Source organism: Ranitomeya variabilis, chromosome 2 (genome assembly GCF_051348905.1).
Source record: "Ranitomeya variabilis isolate aRanVar5 chromosome 2, aRanVar5.hap1, whole genome shotgun sequence".
Taxonomy (NCBI): domain Eukaryota; kingdom Metazoa; phylum Chordata; class Amphibia; order Anura; family Dendrobatidae; genus Ranitomeya; species Ranitomeya variabilis.
Window position 1 is genome coordinate 455,837,306 of NC_135233.1, and position 19,401 is coordinate 455,856,706.

Consider the following 19,401-nt stretch of genomic DNA (forward strand, 5'->3'; position numbering starts at 1 on the left):
GAGCAGAATTAAGTATGCTGAAATCTCCCTATATACAGCGTGAGCCCCCACACAGCCTCCCTATTACAGTATGAGCCCCCACATAGCACCCTATATACAACATGAGCCCCAGCACAACATCCCTATATACAGCATGAGCCCCTTTACAGCTTCTCTATATACAGCATGAGACCCACACAGCCTCCCTATATACAGCATGAGCCTCCACACAGCCTCCATATATAAAGCATGAGCCCCCACATAGCCTCCAATATACAGCATGAGATCCTATATGGACTCCAACATACAGCAAGAGCCCACAAATAGCTTCACCATATACAGCATGAGCCCCTCACAGCCTCCCTATATACAGCATGAGCCCCCACATAGCCTCTAATATTCAGCATCAGATCCTATATAGACTCCGATATACAGTATGATCCCTTATATAGACTCTAACATACATCATGAGCACCAACATAGCCTCCAGTATACAGCATGAGCCCCCTACATAGCATCCCTATATACAGCATGAGCCCCCACATAGCCTCCCTATATACAGCATGAGCCCCCACATAGCCTCCCTATATACAGCATGAGCCCACACATAGACTCCAATATACAGCATGAGCCCCACATAGCCTCTGTATATACGGCACTGTCCTCTACCAATGTATTCACAACTGTCTGCATCCTAAGGATGTGGAGAGCGGAGACAGCGGGAAGCGGCAGACAGGCGTTAAGGGGCATGGTGCGGCTTGTGGGCCACTGTTTTCAGCCCCTTGGCTGTCTCAGTCCACAAGCCGGACTGGAACAATGAGATGGCCAGATGTTGCCTGCGGCTGTACTTTGCCGGATCTGATATAGAGGCATACAGTGGTGTAACTTGAAGTGTGTTTGCCCCATTGCAAAATATCCAACAGATTTTCCCGTACACCCAGTTATGAAATCAACTTTAGGAAAAAAATGAGGACTTAATGGAAATCAATGACAAGAAATGGAACTAACAGACTAGGAAAAGTGATCGAGAAGCCGTGAGGACACATTATTATGTTCTACAGTATGTCATCTGTTGGACGCTATTCATTATTGCTCACTAATGAGAGTAAAGCACACTGCAGTACTGAAGTGATCAATTAAAACAGTTATTAATCTACTGTCACATTGTCAGGGACAGCATTTGAAGATAGCGGTTACCCTTCATTTGACAGATGCTGTTCTTAAGTAATAAGTTATTCATTTCCAAAAATGACTATGTTTGTGATGCTGTAAGATTTATAGAGCCATGTAGCCTACTGCTGATAAACTCCAGTCCATTCATCTTCTCTAATGAGAACCTACAAAAAGTCAAGTGCATGTGCATGAGCCTTGTTTGAGAGAATTTTGCAAAAGACTGATTACATAGGAAATCATCATAAGCATTAAATGGGACGAATCTGCCAAAATTCAAATTTGGCAGAATTGCTCAAAGTTGGCGGGGTAATTTAATTTGCATCAGGTGTATTCAGTGCTAATCAAATAGCTCCCAATTTTCACTGAAAAAGGCGTTTATTATATTCTGAAGTCTACTGAACCGCAAAGTATAATAAATGGAAGGGGTTCAAAATTAATAAAGTATTATAGTAACCTAGCCCTTCATCTATCCTTGCCTGTGCTGCTCCCTGACTGTCTTCTGCTGGCTTCCAAAGGCACCCAATCTTCTCTTAACTCTTTGCTGGCGCTTCATCCGCCAGCTTGGCTTTGATTCATTAAGGGGCTTCTGCTCTGTGGTAGCCCCTTGGATACGCAAAGGGTTTTTATATCAAAACTGAATAAAGTTTATTGTCCTGCATAAAATTTACTGCTCCAAAAAGAAAACAGACTTTCTTCAGCACAAATGAATGACAACACCATTCTTTCTCTGGGTAACGTAAAGTAAATCAAAACAGCCTCACTCACTTGAAATTACAGGAACTTCTCAGTCTCTAGCATAGACTGGCCACCATTAACGGTTTTTCTCCAGCTCCAACACAACACTGCCAAGCTAACCCAGCTGCTGGTTATTAGGCCTGTACTGGAGTATGGGAATGACTTTTCCCACCCAGACTCTTTTGGTTGCTCCTAAATCCTGGACCCAGAACCCATCTAAAAAAAACTTTCTTAGTAACCTAGTGTTACTGGTACAGACGTTCTGGAACTTACATTAACGAGTTCAGCACCTCAGTGACACATACCTGGCAGTCAAGACCCTACCTCTTGCTTTCTTACATGCACATTATGACTTCAAGACATCAGGGCAGAGAGGAGCAGGTGCCTTGGGAAGCCAGTTGAGAATGGGCGGGCGAAGAGCTAGGACAGATGAGGAGCAAGGTGAGTTTGATAATTTAAGGTTTTTATCCCCATCCAGGCCAATATGAGTCAAACTGCCATTTTTTTGGATCCATTCATTTTTTTATACACTAGAATCCATAAATTTGGGAAATTCTAAATGAATCTGATTTATTTAGAATCGATTCACTCAACTATCCATGGTTCATGCTTTCTGATATTTTAGGTTTCTAAATAAAAGCTTAAAAGGGGCATTCTCAAGTTCTTTTATTGCCTTAATTAGGCAGCATGGAAATAAGCAAGTTTGTAATTGACTTTTTTTTTTTCTATTTGTTGCCAGAATATAGTAGTCTAAGTTGCCGCAATAAACTAATAAAATGGCAGATTTCTTTCACAACATGTTATATTTCAAGCAACTAGGAAATGTGTTTGGCAGAAAAAGAGTTTTCTCTTTATTTTGGGTTTAAAATTCGGAAAGGGTGCTGATCGTTGGAGTGGGAAAGAGAAGATAGGTGACGCTAGCCTGTAGGAGTTAAACCTGATTTGAACACCGTAAGTTTAATTAAGATAGTTGACCTGGACCTGATATCTAGATTTGTTTTTATTTTTTTGTCACTACTGATTTTGATGTGCTTTATTTTTCCACATGAAATGAATAAAGTTGGTTGAGATGAATTCCAAAACGAAAATCCTTTGTGTTGGAGTGTCTGGGTGTGCCTGCATGTCTAGTTCCCAGAGACGACAATCCTATTAGCTTCCTGAGTTATGACAATACCTAATGTAACAGTAACAGTATACATATAGGCATAAGGTGTAGGCATTCATATGTGATATATTTACACTCATATAATTAGCACCAACCATACAGCTTTTTCAAATAAGCCCAGTAATCACAGGAACCGTAACCCATGTGTAACGCTGAGTGAAGGACAAGTAAGTGCAAAACAAGGGGAAAGGGAGAGGGGAGCCCAAACACTAGGGAAGTGAGGAGTGGAGACCCCTAGGCAGATCTAAAATCACACTGTTTGTCCTAACTGTCCCTATATAGGTTCTGCACCTATTGCCAGAAATCTTATCCCTGTCTGACCCTAGCGATAGGCCCTGGTTAGGGAGGGGATGTGGTGCCACTAGTCAGTCCCCACTGCAACTAAAGACAGATAGGGTAGACGAATAAGGGGACACTTAGCTTGACAAGATGTCATGCCAGCAATCCTCCAAGAGTCCTCTGAAAAGGAACTAACCGACTGTTAGTACTTCCAACTAGACAGAAGCAAGTAAGAGCTAACATTAGCAACATGCTGCAGACACGGAATGAATATAAACCTTCAGCAAAGGTGTCTAATTAGCAGCAAAAGGTGGAGGTAATCGTTGAGTCCTAAAGGTAGAGGGATATTGCTCCATAACAGAGATACAAAAATCAAGAAGGTGCTTGAGCTAATCACAAAGACCTTCTACAGCCGGATTCAGGATGAGTGTCAGTCATCCCTGACACACCCGTGACACCATGTTTTTATGGAAAAAAATACAATTTAGCAGATAGATAGACCTTTCTTTGAGAGAAAAATTGAAAACTTAGTAAAGAGACATTGGTGAGATGATGGAAGACAGAAGTGTTCCCATATACATGAAACTGCCAGTGGGGCCTGTCAATAATGGTGAGGCCCCACCAGCAAGACTATTATTGGTCTTTGTCAAGCATATCTATGTGTAATCGTGTAATCACTGTGTTTTTATACCTTCCTCCATGAAAAGGAATCAGTTATAAGATTATCAACACAAATATAAAATAACAAACAAACTACCACGGATATTATACACTTAATATTTACACACATAAAAAAGATACATCTTCATCAAGTTCAACTTAGGGTTACTAGGAGAGGATATTGAATGATGGGAAGGGGTATAGGAACAACCATAATGCATAAACCTACCTGACCTGCAAGAGTAAATGTTCCCTCATGATCCTGAGTGAGGGTTGTTCAGCTGGTTCATTCAGAACCAAAATTGTCTAAATTTACATAACCATTGCTTATTTTCACCTAACTGTTAGGTTTGGCGGAATGCACCGAATATATATATTAGAATTAGTTGGTGCGTTCGCAACCCGGGGTCCACTGTGCAGGAGAACAACCCACTGCTAGAAATGGCGGCACTATATAGCGGTATAAGCGAACTCTGTTACTTCACAGAGTCACAGAGAAATGAAGACGCTGTGCCCTGTTAACCTCACAGAGACACAGCAACCTAATTGAGCAAAGAGTGGTCATGCAGTCAGCATACCACACAAGCAACTCCTCTCCGGTGGAGCTGCAATTCTAATGGCAATATGCCAGCCCTGAATTCACATACAAAACTCCTCACCGTAGGTGCCGGTATTTTAGGGGCTTATTTCAGCCAAACCCTGACCACACACAAACATGACCACAATGACGCTGAGCTCACAACATAGGTTGATACTAGCGCATGGCCGTGCGGCCATGCAAACCTTTTATAGCTGCAGCAACTTGAGGACCTTCCTAGGGGACCAATGGGAGCTGCTACAGTACCTGAGCAACTTCAGGACCTTCCTAGAGGACCAGTGGGAGCTGCCACAGTACCTGAGCATGTGACCCCCGACCTCCAATGAGAGGTCTTACCCCGGGCATGCTCAGAAGGGCAAAAGCAGGACTTAGTCCCAGAGACATCTGCTCACCGCTGACCAGTACTGGCTACAATGGCTGAGCCTGGAAGGCAGCAGTAACCATCTGCACAGTATCAGGCTGAGCCAGATGCTGGGACTGATGTCTCCGCTGAGCAGGCACCACTGTGGCTGGAGAAGAATGGGAGACCACAGCGGAGATGGCTCGAGATTCCCCGTGCAGAGGCGGGAACTCAACCCCTAAGGCTATGTGCACATGTTCAGGATTTCTTGCAGAAATTTCCTACAAGAAATCCGCATGCGGATTTTTCCGGAGTTTCCCAATGCAATAATATAGTGGGAAATCAGAAAAAAAAACACAAAATGAATGAACATGCTGCGTTTTTTACCGCGATGCGTTTTTTTTCCACGAATCATGTGCACAAAAATTGCAGAATGCATTCTAAATGATGGGATGCATAATGTATGCGTTTTTATAGCGTTTTTATAGTGAAAAAAACGCGAAAAATCTGCAACGTGTGCACACAGCCTAACACTAACATCCTTCAAAAAGCATATACATTCTACCGAAAAAAAACTTCCGAACACATGACTACAGTAAACCATCCATTTTTGGATTCTGTGAAGGATGACTTTGTCGTTTAGCCATCTGTTTGAAATGCTGTGAATCATCTTTTTTAATAGATTTTGGATGTCCTCTAGACTTGGAAATTACACTGATTTGCACCCAGAAGTTGTATTGCTAAAGACAATACCAAGCCAAGTTATAAAAATTTGGATTGTCCAGTTTGAAAAAGCAAGGGTTTAGCCCATTTCTGCCAGCTGACGGAATAGTACGTCAGCTGGCAGAACCCCCGCTTTGAAGTGGGCTCCGGCGGTGAGCCCACCTCAAAGCCACAACATGTCAGCTGTTTTGTACAGCTGACATGTGCGCGCAATGAGCGCGAGCGGAATCGCGATCCGCCCGCGCCCATTAACTAGTTAAATGCCGCTGTCAAACGCTGACAGCGGCATTTAACTAGCACTCCCGGCCGCGCGTCCGGAAGTGCTAGCACCGCTGACCCCCATCACAAGATCGGGGGTCATCGGTACATTGCCATAACAACCAGAGGCCTCCTTGAGACCTCTATGGTTGTTGATGGCCGATTGCTTTGATCGCCAAAAATATAAAAAAATAAAAAAATATATAAAAGTTCAAATCACCCCCCTTTCACCACAATCAAAATAAAACAATTAAAAAAAAATCAAACCTACACATATTTGGTATCGCCGTGTTCAGAATCACCCGATCAATAAAAACAAAGGATTAATGTGATCGCTAAACGGCGTAGCGAGAAAAAAATCAAAACGCCAAAATTACGTTTTTTTGGTTGCCGCAAAATTGCATTAAAATGCAATAACGGGCGATCAAAAGAACGTATCTGCACCAAAATGATATCATTAAAAACGTCAGCTCGGCATGCAAAAAATAAGCCCCCACCTGACCCCAGATCACAAAAAATGGAGACACTACCGTTATCGGAAAATTGCGCATTTTTTTTTATAAGCAAAATTTGGAATTTTTTTTAACCACTTAGATAAAAGAGAACCTAGACATGTTTGGTGTCTATGAACTCGTAATGACCTGGAGAATCATAATGGTTGGTTAGTTTTAGCATTTAGTGAACCTAGCAAAAAAGCCAAACAAAAAACAAGTGTGAGATTGCACTGTTTTTGCAATTTCATCGCACTTGGAATTTTTTTCACGTTTTCTGTTACATGACATGGTAAAACCAATGGTATCGTTCAAAAGTACAACTCGTCCCACAAAAAATAAGCCCTCACATGGCCATATTGATGGAAAAATAAAAAAGTTATGGCTCTGGAAATAAGGGAAGCAAAAAACGAAAACGAAAAAATGAAAAAAGCTGCGGGGGTGAAGGGGTTAGGGTCGATCTTATTGCAATGCACAAATACAAGGTGACAGTACAGAGATCTTTCTAATCATCTTTTTACACCTGGGTCTGAAACGGGGACAAGGAGGCACCCTCTACGTCTAGAGGAAAGAACTTTTAACCATAAACACAGATGCAGATTCATGAATTATTTACTGTAAGAGCAGTGAGACTATGGACTTCACTTCCAAATGAGGTTGTAGTGGTTTGTTCACTACAAAAGTTCAAGGAGGTCCTAGAGGCCTTTCTTGAAAATTGAAGATTACAGATTATGGGCAGTAGATTATGTGATGGGACATATATCCAGGGAACTAGTCTGATTTCCGCATGTGGAGTTGGGAAGGATTATTTCCCCTAGTATGGAGTTATTAGTGTCTGCCCTATAAGGTTTTTGCCTTGATCTGGATCAACATGTTAAACTATAGGTTGAACGTGGTGGACTTGCGTCTATTTTCAACCTTAAAAACTATGAAACTATGAGTTCTTCTGTTTTTTCGAAAGGTGGGTAATACATATAGCCTGCATGTAGTTAAAATGACCAAACAACAATGTATCAATCAAATGACCGGCTTGAATACAGAAAAAATAACATATTGATGCTTTTAAAATAAAAAGGATAAAAAAGATCAAAGGAACATTGTCTGCTCTAGCCCCCGTTTGCTGGAATAGAGGACATTAGTCCCCTTCTTACCTGCATGAGAGCATGAGTGGTTTGTACAGAGCAGCAGTCAAGAATGGATTCAGTATAGAGTCAAATGCACTTCTTTTCTTAAAGACATTACATTTTATCAAATTCTTTGATAGGAATTTAGGAATAGATCACATAGACATTAACCCCCAAGCAATAAATATAAAGAACAAAATTCTATATAAAAATAGCCATAACGTAAGGGTGACTAAATGATTAAATATCGATATTTCTCTGCAGCTGATATCATCTAGGTAATTTCTTGGTGAAAGTTGTGATTAGGACGATGAAAGGGGAAAGGAAAAAGGAATTTCTAAATGAAAAGTGTGCTTTCTAAGCCATCTCAAGTGAACTGGGGATTTTCAAATTTATGCCTATCGACTGGAAGCGCCTTAACAGCTTGTTCAATCAATAGCTTTGCAAGTTGCCTCAAGAAAATCCTGTGTGTCTATCAATAACTCAGCGATACTGCCCTTGAAATTATTTATGGTGCCATGTGTGGTCTGGATGTCAAGGAGAGACAATTTTCCACTGTTTTGTGGCTATTTTAGAGTTGTCACTTATTAAATAAGTTCGAATAAAAGATTACTATTTCCAAGAACAGCTGTAAACGTGAGGGAATTGTGTTAAGCTTTCAGAAACATTGGTTACCATTTTCCAAGTTGTAATCAATGTGAGAATCTAATAGATTTTCTTCTTAGTATTCCATTTTATAACATCTCTACGTGTGATGCTCTAAAAGATAATTTTTTAACGCGTGAATAAGGTTTGACCATTAAACACAACGTCATCCCACCTACTGTCAACAATAAAGGAAATTCCAATGGGACAATTTCTAAGAACGAGCATTAAAAATAAGAGTGCGGAACACGTAAGGGACATAGAAAAATCCACTGTGATTGACGATATTAGTACCCTTAAATCTCTGCCGAAACATTTTAAGCTATACCACGGCAGTAACCCACAGATCTTAAAATTAAAGCCTTAGACCAAATCACCATGGGCAGTAGAAGAGATGATAGTGGCAAAATACTGGCCCAGACAGAGAGTAGATGGATTTATAGACTAGGAACTCTCTCCCCACAGGGCCTAAATGAAAACCTGGGATTCAACGCCTTTTTGTAAATTTTGCAGATTTAGTAATTCCCTCAATGTTTTCTTTACTCATCACATCCTGGTATAGTGTGTTTTTAATTCCTTTTTCTAACTTTTAACCTCTTTTATTGTCTTTTTTTTTTGCTCTTTTATATTTCTTTACCATATCCTTGATGTCCATATAGTCTTCTTCCATTCTTTCTTCAACCAATGATGAATGCCTTGAGGAATCCTTATGTCCTTTTCTTCTAGGAAACTGGATGGAAGACATATGCCAGGCCTATATAGTCAATAAGGAGACTTGAAAGATACATCCATCTGGCCTCCAAAATGACATACTGTACATCACCCACTCTGGGCATATTAAGAATGGAAATATTATGAGTATTTTTGACTAAATCAATATATTTGATATTGACCTCTTTGATCACTGTTTTTTTTTAAAGGTCTACCTCCTCTTGGTTCCACTTTTACATATGTAATTGGCGGAATATTTTTTGAACATTTTGATTGGCAATTGTTGTTACCTCTGCTTTTATAATGTTTCTGTATATGTCACAAAGTAAGTGCTCTGAGACATCACGCTGCGTTCCATCCATTTATAGTGGTGACACAAGTTTATGCTCAACATCATTGACTAATGTTATTGTATTACTGGCTGTATTTAATGAAAGGTTTTGTTGCTATTTATCTCGCTCAGCTATTTCTCTTTATATTATACTTTTTACTTTTATTTTTCTCCACTATTTATTTTGTCTTTGTACAAAGCCTTGTTGATATACGCACAAAAAGAATGGTACTGTTTACACCTCTTATTGTATATTTTTTTTATCTCAGTTGACTTCCCACTATTTTCGCATATTTCGTATCTTGTGTCCTTTGTCCCTAGTCAACAATACCCACAAAGATATATATATATATATATATATATATATATATATATATATATATATATATATATAATTCAAACATAATAATAACCTAATATAGGATGTTATGGCACAATCTGCACATAAGGATTATTTCCATCCAGCACTTCACACTACAGTATGACATATTTCACTTTATTTCCATTTTCCCATTAGGGTTAGGGTTAGGGCTAGGGTTAGGGCTAGGGTTAGGGTTGGGGCTAGGGTTGGAGCTAAAGTTAGGGTTAGGGTTGGGGCTAAAGTTAGGGTTGGGGCTAAAGTTAGGGTTAGGGTTGGGGCTAAAGTTAGGGTTAGGGCTAAAGTTAGGGTTAGGGTTGGGGCTAAAGTTAGGGTTAGGGTTTGGATTACATTTAGGGTTGGGATTAGGGTTGGGATTAGAGTTAGGGGTGTGTCAGGGTTAGGGGTGTGGTTAGGGTTACCGTTGGGATTAGGGTTAGGGGTGTGTTTGGATTAGGGTTTCAGGTAGAATTGGGGAGTTTCCACTGTTCAGGCACATCAGGGGCTCTCCAAACGCGACATGGCGTCCAATCTCAATCCCAGCCAATTCTGCAGTGAAAAAGTAAAACAGTGCTCCTTCCCTTCCGAGCTCTCCCATGTGCCCAAACAGGGGTTTACCCCAACATATGGGGTATCAGTGTACTCGGGACAAATTGGACAACAACTTTTGGGGTCCAAGTTCTCTTGTTATCCTTGGGAAAATAAAAATTTGGGGGGCTAAAAATCATTTTTGTGGGAAAAAAATAATTTTTATTTTCACAACTCTGCGTTATAAACTGTAGTGAAACACTTGGGTGTTCAAAGTTCTCACAACACATTTAGATAAGTTCCTTGGGAGGTCTAGTTTCCAATATGGGGTCACTTGTTGGGGGTTTCTACTGTTTGGGTACATCAGGGGCTCTGCAAATGCAACGTGACGCCTGCAGACCAATCCATCTAAGTCTGCATTCCAAATGGCACTCCTTCCCTTCCGAGCTCTGCCATGCGCCCAAACAGTGGTTCCCCCCACATATGGGGTATCATCATACTCAGGACAAATTGGACAACAACTATTGGGGTCCAATTTATCCTATTACCCTTGTGAAAATAAAAAATTGGGGGCAAAAAGATCATTTTTGGGAAAAAATATGATTTTCTATTTTTACGGCTCTGCATTATAAACTTCTGTGAAGCACTTGTTGGGTCAAAGTGCTCACCACACATCTAGATAAGTTCCTTAAGGGGTCTACTTTCCAAAATGGTGTCACTTGTGGGGGTTTTCAATGTTTACGCACATCAGGGGCTCTCCAAACGCAACATGGCATCCCATCTCAATTCCAGTCAATTTTGCATTGAAAAGTAAAATGGCACTCCTTTCCTTCCGAGCTCTGCCATGCGCCCAAACAGTGGTTTACCCCCACATATGGGGTATCAGCGTACTCCGGACAAATTGTACAACAACTTTTGGGGTCCATTTTCTCCTGTTACCCTTGGTAAAATAAAACAAATTGGAGCTGAAATAAATTGTGTGAAAAAAAGTTAAATGTTCATTTTTATTTAAACATTCCAAAAATTCCTGTGAAACACCCGAAGGGTTAATAAACTTCTTGAATGTGGTTTTGAGCACCTTGAGGGGTGCAGTTTTTAGAATGGTGTCACACTTGGGTATTTTCTATCATATAGACTGTTATGACCCCAATGGCAGAGGGTCTCAAAAGTACATACCAAGTCTGCAAACATAAAAAACCAGCTCATAGGGCAGTGGTAACTGGGCTAACCGCATATCTAATCCTAGCACCACAAATAGCAGCAGCCGGGGAACGTGCCTATGTTGGTTCTAGACGTCTCGCGCCAGCCGGAGAACTAACTAACCCTAGAAGGGAAAAGATAGACCTTTCTTGCCTCCAGAGAAAAGACCCCAAAAGTTGGATACAAGCCCCCCACAAATAATAACGGTGAGGTAAGGAGAAAAGACAAACGTAAGAATGAACTAGATATTTAGCAAAGAGAGGCCCACTGACTAATAGCAGAATATAGTAAGATGACTTATACGGTCAGCAAAAACCCTATCAAAATTTCCACGCTGGATATTCAAGAACCCCCGAACCGTCTAACGGCCCGGGGGGAGAATACCAGCCCCCTAGAGCTTCCAGCAAAATCAGGAATCACATTTAGTACAAGCTGGACAGAAAATAAGAGCTATACAAATAACCAAAAAACAAGAAAGCAGGACTTAGCTTAATTTTGCAAGAACCCGGACCAGCAGACAGGAGCAAACAGAAAGGATCTGATTACAACGATGCCAGGCACTGGACTGAGAATCCAGGAAGTTTATATAGTGACACCCCTGGACTAACGACCCAGGTGGGTGCCAAACTGAGGAAAGACAATCCCAGAGTCATATCACTAGTGACCACAAGAGGGAGCCAAAAAAGTCTAATTCACAACAGTACCCCCCCTTTAAGGAGGGGTCACCGAACCCTCACCAAGACCACCAGGGCGATCAGGATGAGCAGCGTGAAAGGCACGAACTAAGTCGGCCGCATGCACATCAGAGGCAACCACCCAGGAATTATCCTCCTGACCATAGCCCTTCCACTTGACCAGATACTGAAGCCTCCGCCTGGAGAGACGAGAATCCAAGATCTTCTCCACCACGTACTCCAACTCGCCCTCAACCAACACCGGAGCAGGAGGCTCAACAGAAGGAACCACAGGTACAACGTACCGCCGCAACAAAGACCTATGGAACACGTTGTGAATGGCAAACGACACCGGAAGATCCAAGCGAAAGGACACAGGATTAAGGATTTCCAATATCTTGTAAGGACCGATGAAGCGAGGCTTAAATTTAGGAGAGGAGACCTTCATAGGAACAAATCGAGAAGACAGCCATACCAAATCCCCAACACGAAGTCGGGGACCCACACCGCGGCGGCGGTTGGCAAAACGCTGAGCCTTCTCCTGTGACAACTTCAAGTTGTCCACCACATGATTCCAGATCTGCTGCAACCTATCCACCACGGAATCTACCCCAGGACAGTCAGAAGGCTCCACATGTCCCGAGGAAAAACGGGGATGGAAACCAGAGTTGCAAAAAAAAGGCGAAACCAAAGTAGCGGAACTAGCCCGATTATTAAGGGCAAACTCAGCCAACGGCAAGAAGGTCACCCAATCATCCTGATCTGCAGAAACAAAACACCTCAAATAAGCCTCCAGAGTCTGATTAGTTCGCTCCGTTTGTCCATTAGTCTGAGGATGAAAGGCAGACGAAAACGACAAATCAATGCCCATCTTAGCACAAAAAGATCGCCAGAACCTGGAAACAAACTGGGATCCTCTGTCAGACACAATATTCTCAGGAATGCCATGTAAACGAACCACATTCTGAAAGAACAAAGGAACCAGATCGGAAGAGGAAGGCAGCTTAGGCAAAGATACCAAATGGACCATCTTGGAAAAGCGATCACATACCACCCAGATGACAGACATGCCCTGAGACACCGGAAGATCTGAAATGAAATCCATGGAAATGTGTGTCCAAGGCCTCTTCGGGACAGGCAAGGGCAAGAGCAACCCGCTGGCACGAGAACAGCAAGGCTTAACTCGAGCACAAGTCCCACAGGACTGCACAAATGACCGCACATCCCGTGACAAGGAAGGCCACCAAAAGGACCTAGCCACCAGATCGCTGGTGCCAAAAATTCCCGGATGCCTTGCCAACACCGAGGAATGAACCTCGGAAATGACTCTGCTGGTCCACTTATCAGGAACAAACAGTCTGTCAGGTGGACAAGAGTCAGGTCTACCAGCCTGAAATCTCTGCAACACACGTCGCAAATCCGGAGAAATGGCTGACAAGATAACTCCCTCTTTAAGAATACCAACTGGTTCTACGACTCCAGGAGAGTCAGGCACAAAGCTCCTTGAAAGAGCATCAGCCTTCACATTCTTTGAACCTGGTAAATACGAGACCACAAAGTCAAAACGGGAGAAAAACAATGACCAGCGGGCCTGTCTAGGATTCAGGCGTTTAGCAGACTCGAGATACATCAGATTTTTGTGATCAGTCAAGACCACCACACGATGCTTAGCACCCTCGAGCCAATGACGCCACTCCTCAAATGCCCACTTCATGGCCAACAACTCCTGATTGCCAACATCATAATTCCGCTCAGCAGGCGAAAACTTCCTAGAGAAAAAGGCACATGGTCTCATTACAGAGCAACCAGGGCCTCTCTGCGACAAAACGGCCCCTGCCCCAATCTCAGAAGCATCCACTTCAACCTGAAAGGGCAGTGAGACATCAGGCTGGCACAAAACAGGCGCCGAAGTAAACCGGCGCTTCAACTCTTGGAAAGCTTCCACGGCTGCAGGAGCCCAGTTAACAACATCAGAACCTTTCTTGGTCATATCCGTCAAAGGTTTAACAACGCTAGAAAAATTAGCGATAAAACGACGGTAGAAGTTAGCAAAACCCAAGAACTTCTGAAGACTTTTAACTGACGTGGGCTGAGTCCAATCATGAATAGCTCGGACCTTGACTGGGTCCATCTCCACCGCAGAAGGGGAAAAAATAAAACCCAAAAAGGGAACCTTCTGTACTCCAAAGAGACACTTTGAGCCCTTAACAAACAAAGCATGCTCAAGCAAAACCTGAAACACCATCCTGACCTGCTCTACATGCGAGTCCCAATCATCAGAAAAAAACAGAATATCATCCAGATAAACAATCATAAATTTATCCAGATACTTCCGGAAAATATCATGCATAAAGGACTGAAACACTGAAGGAGCATTAGAGAGCCCAAAAGGCATCACCAAGTACTCAAAATGACCTTCGGGCGTATTAAATGCAGTTTTCCATTCATCTCCTTGCTTAATGCGCACCAGGTTGTACGCACCACGAAGATCTATCTTGGTGAACCACTTGGCACCTTTAATCCGGGCAAACAAGTCCGACAACAGAGGCAAAGGATACTGAAATTTAACAGTGATTTTATTCAGAAGCCGATAGTCAATACAAGGTCTCAAAGATCCATTCCTTCTTGGCCACAAAAAAGAATCCCGCACCAAGAGGGGAAGAGGATGGACGGATATGCCCCTTCTCCAGAGACTCCTTGATATACGAACGCATTGTGGTATGCTCAGGTACAGACAGATTAAATAGTCTTCCCTTAGGAAATTTACTACCTGGAATCAAATCTATGGCGCAGTCACAGTCCCTATGAGGAGGCAGAGCACTGGACCTGGACTCGCTGAATACATCCTGATAATCAGACAAATACTCAGGAACTTCCGAAGGAGTAGAGGAAGCAATAGATACCGGCGGGGAATCACCATGAATTCCCTGACAGCCCCAACTTGACACAGACATTGCCTTCCAATCCAAGACTGGATTATGGGTCTGTAACCATGGCAGACCCAAAAAGACCAAATCATGCATTTTATGCAGAACAAGAAAACGAATCACCTCCCGATGTTCAGGAGTCATGCACATGGTTACCTGTGTCCAAAACTGCGGTTTGTTTTCCGCCAATGGCGTAGCATCAATACCTCTAAGAGGGATAGGATTTACCAAAGGCTCAAGAACAAAACCACAGCGCTTGGCAAATGACAGATCCATAAGACTCAGGGCAGCACCTGAATCCACAAACGCCATAACAGGGTAGGAAGACAATGAGCAAATTAAAGTCACAGACAAAATAAATTTAGGTTGCAAATTACCAATGGCGACAGGGCTAACAACCCTTGTTAGGCGTTTAGAGCATGCTGATATAACATGTGTAGAATCACCACAGTAAAAACACAACCCATTCTGACGTCTATGATTTTTCCGTTCATTTCTAGTCTGAATTCTATCACATTGCATTAAATCAGGTGCTTGTTCAGACAACACCACCAGAGGATTAGCAGTTTTGCGCTCCCGCAAACGCCGGTCAATTTGAATAGCCAGCGCCATGGAATCATTCAGACTTGTAGGAATGGAGAAACCCACCATCACATTCTTAATGGCTTCAGAAAGGCCATTTCTGAAATTTGCGGCCAGAGCACACTCATTCCACTGAGTAAGCACGGACCATTTCCGAAATTTTTGGCAATACACTTCAGCTTCATCCTGGCCCTGAGAAATAGCCAGCAAGGCTTTTTCTGCCTGAGTTTCAAGATTGGGTTCCTCGTAAAGCAATCCGAGCGCCAGAAAAAACGCATCAATATTTGCCAATGCCGGATCTCCTGGCGCTAGCGAGAAGGCCCAATCCTGAGGGTCGCCCCGTAAGAAAGAGATAACAATTTTAACTTGCTGAGCTGAGTCTCCAGATGAACGGGGTCTCAGAGATAGAAACAATTTACAATTATTCCTGAAATTCCTAAACTTGAATCGGTCTCCAGAGAACAACTCAGGAATAGGTATTTTAGGTTCAGACATTGGACTACTGGTAACAAAATCTTGTATGCCCTGCACACGAGCAGCAAGCTGATCCACACATGTAATCAAGGTCTGGACATTCATGTCTGCAGCAAACACAAGCCACTCAGAGGTAAAGGGGAGGAACAAAGAGAGGAAAAAAAAAAAAAACCTCAGAATTTCCTTTCTTATTATCCCACTTCTGCAATGCATAAACATTCAACTTTGGCCTGGCATACTGTTATGACCCCAATGGCAGAGGGTCTCAAAAGTACATACCAAGTCTGCAAACATAAAAAACCAGCTCATAGGGCAGTGGTAACTGGGCTAACCGTATATCTAATCCTAGCACCACAAATAGCAGCAGCCGGGGAACGTGCCTACGTTGGTTCTAGATGTCTCGCGCCAGCCGGAGAACTAACTAACCCTAGATGGGAAAAGATAGACCTTTCTTGCCTCCAGAGAAAAGACCCCAAAAGTTGGATACAAGCCCCCCACAAATAATAACGGTGAGGTAAGGAGAAAAGACAAACGTAAGAATGAACTAGATATTTAGCAAAGAGAGGCCCACTGACTAATAGCAGAATATAGTAAGATGACTTATACGGTCAGCAAAAACCCTATCAAAATTTCCACGCTGGATATTCAAGAACCCCCGAACCGTCTAACGGCCCGGGGGGAGAATACCAGCCCCCTAGAGCTTCCAGCAAAATCAGGAATCACATTTAGTACAAGCTGGACAGAAAATAAGAGCTATACAAATAACCAAAAAACAAGAAAGCAGGACTTAGCTTAATTTTGCAAGAACCCGGACCAGCAGACAGGAGCAAACAGAAAGGATCTGATTACAACGATGCCAGGCACTGGACTGAGAATCCAGGAAGTTTATATAGTGACACCCCTGGACTAACGACCCAGGTGGGTGCCAAACTGAGGAAAGACAATCCCAGAGTCATATCACTAGTGACCACAAGAGGGAGCCAAAAAAGTCTAATTCACAACAATAGACCCCTCAAAATGACTTCAAATGAGATTTGGTCCCTAAAAAAAAATGGTGTTGTAAAAATGAGAAATTTCTGGTCAACTTTTAACCCTTATAACTCCCTAACAAAAAAAAATGTTGGTTCCAAAATTGTGCTGATGTAAAGTAGACATGTGGGAAATGTTACTTATTAAGTATTTTGTGTGACATATCTCTGTAATTTAAGGGCATAAAAATTCTAATTTGGAAAATTGCTAAATTTTCAAAATTTTTGCGAAATTTCCTTTTTTTTCACAAATAAACGCAAGTTATATCGAAGAAATTTTACCACTATCATGAAGTACAATATGTCTCGAGAAAACAATGTCAGAATCGCTAAGATCTGTTGAAGCGTTCCAGAGTTATAACCTCATAAAGGGACAGTGGTCAGAATTGTAAAAATTGGCCCGGTCATTAACGTGCAAACCACCGTCGGGGTTAAGTAGTTGTATGTGGTGTATGGCATTGCCTATTAAGCAGTGGTCTGGTGTATGGCATTGCCTATTAAAGGGAACCTGTCACCCCCAAAATCGATGGTGAGGTAAGCCCACAGTCATCAGGGGCTTATCTACAGCATTCTGTAATCCTGAAAGATGAGAAAAAGAGGTTAGATTATACTCACACAGGGGCGGTCCCACTGTGGTCCGGGTCTGATGGGTGTCTCAGGTCCGGTCCGGCGCCTCCCATCTTCATTCCATGACGTCCTCTTCTGGTCTTCACGCCGCGGCTGCGGCGCAGGCATACTTTGTCTGCCCTGTTGAGGGCAGAGCAAAGTACTGCAGTTTGCAGGCACCGGGAGAGGTCAAAGAGGCCCAGCGCCTGCGCACTGCAGTAATTTGCTCTGCCCACAACAGGGCAGACAAAGTACGTCTGCGCCGCAGCCGCGGCGTGAAGACCAGAAGAGGACATCATGGAATGAAGATAGGAGGCTCTGGACCGGACCTGAGACACCCATCGGACCCGGACCGCAGCGGGACCGCCTTAGGGTGAGTATAATCTAACCTCTTTTTCTCTTATTTTAGATAACATCGGGGGCTTATCTACAGCATTACAGAATGCTGTAGATAAGCCCCTGATGACGGTGAGCTTACCTCACCATCGGTTTTGGGGGTGACAGGTTCCCTTTAAGCAGTTGTCTGTGGTGTATGGATTTGCCTATTAAGCAGTTGTCTGTGGTGTATGGCATTGCCTATTAAGCAGTTGTATGTCGTGTGTGGCACTGAATATTGTGCAGTTGTCTTTGGTATATGGAATTGTGTATTAAGCAGTTGTCTGTGGTGTATGGCATTGCCTATTAAACATTTTTATGTGGTGTATGGAATTGCCTATGAAAGGGAACCTGTCACCCCCAAAATGGCTGGTGAGGTAAGCTCACCGGCATCAGGGGCTTATCTACAGCATTCTGTAATGCTGTAGATAAGCCCCCGATGTTACCTGAAAGAGGAGAAAAAGACGTTAGATTATACTCACCCAGGGGCGGTCCCGCTGCGGTCTGGTCAAATGGGTGTCTCCGGTCCGCTCCGGCGCCTCCCATCTTCATTCCATGACGTCCTCTTCGGGTCTTTACGCCGCGGCTCCGGCGCAGGCGTACTTTGTCTAGGGCAGAGCAAAGTACTGCAGTGCACAGGCGCCGGGCCTCTCTGACCTTTCCGGCGCCTGCGCACTGCAGTACTTTGCTCTGCCCTGAACAGGGCAGACAAAGTACGCCTGCGCCGGAGCCGCGGCGTAAAGACCCGAAGAGGACGTCATGGAATGAAGATGGGAGGCGCCGGAGCGGACCGGAGACACCCATTTGACCAGACCGCACCGGGACCGCCCCTGGGTGAGTATAATCTAACGTCTTTTTCTCCTCTTTCAGGTAACATCGGAGGCTTATCTACAGCATTACAGAATGCTGTAGATAAGCCCCTGATGCCGGTGAGCTTACCTCACCAGCGATTTTGGGGGTGACAGGTTCCCTTTAAGCAGTGGTCTGGTGTATGGCATTGCCTATTAAGCAGTTGTCTGTGGTGTATGGAATTGCCTATTAAGCAGTTGTCTGTGGTGTATGGCATTGCCTATTAAGCAGTGGTCTGATGTATGGCATTGACTATTAAGCAGTTGTCTTTGGTGTATGGAATTGCCTATTAAGCAGTTGTCTGTGGTGTATGGCATTGCCTATTAAGCAGTTGTCTTTGGTGTATGGAATTGCCTATTAAGCAGTTGTATGTGGTGTATGGCATTGCCTATTAAGCAGTGGTCTGGTGTATGGCATTGCCTATTAAGCAGTTGTCTGTGTCTGTGGTGTATGGAATTGCCTATTAAACAGTTGTATGTGGTGTGTGGCATTGAATATTGAGCAGTTGTCTTTGGTATATGGAATTGCCTATTAAGCAGTTGTCCTTGGTGTGTGGCATTGCCTATTAAGCAGTTGTATGTGGTGTAC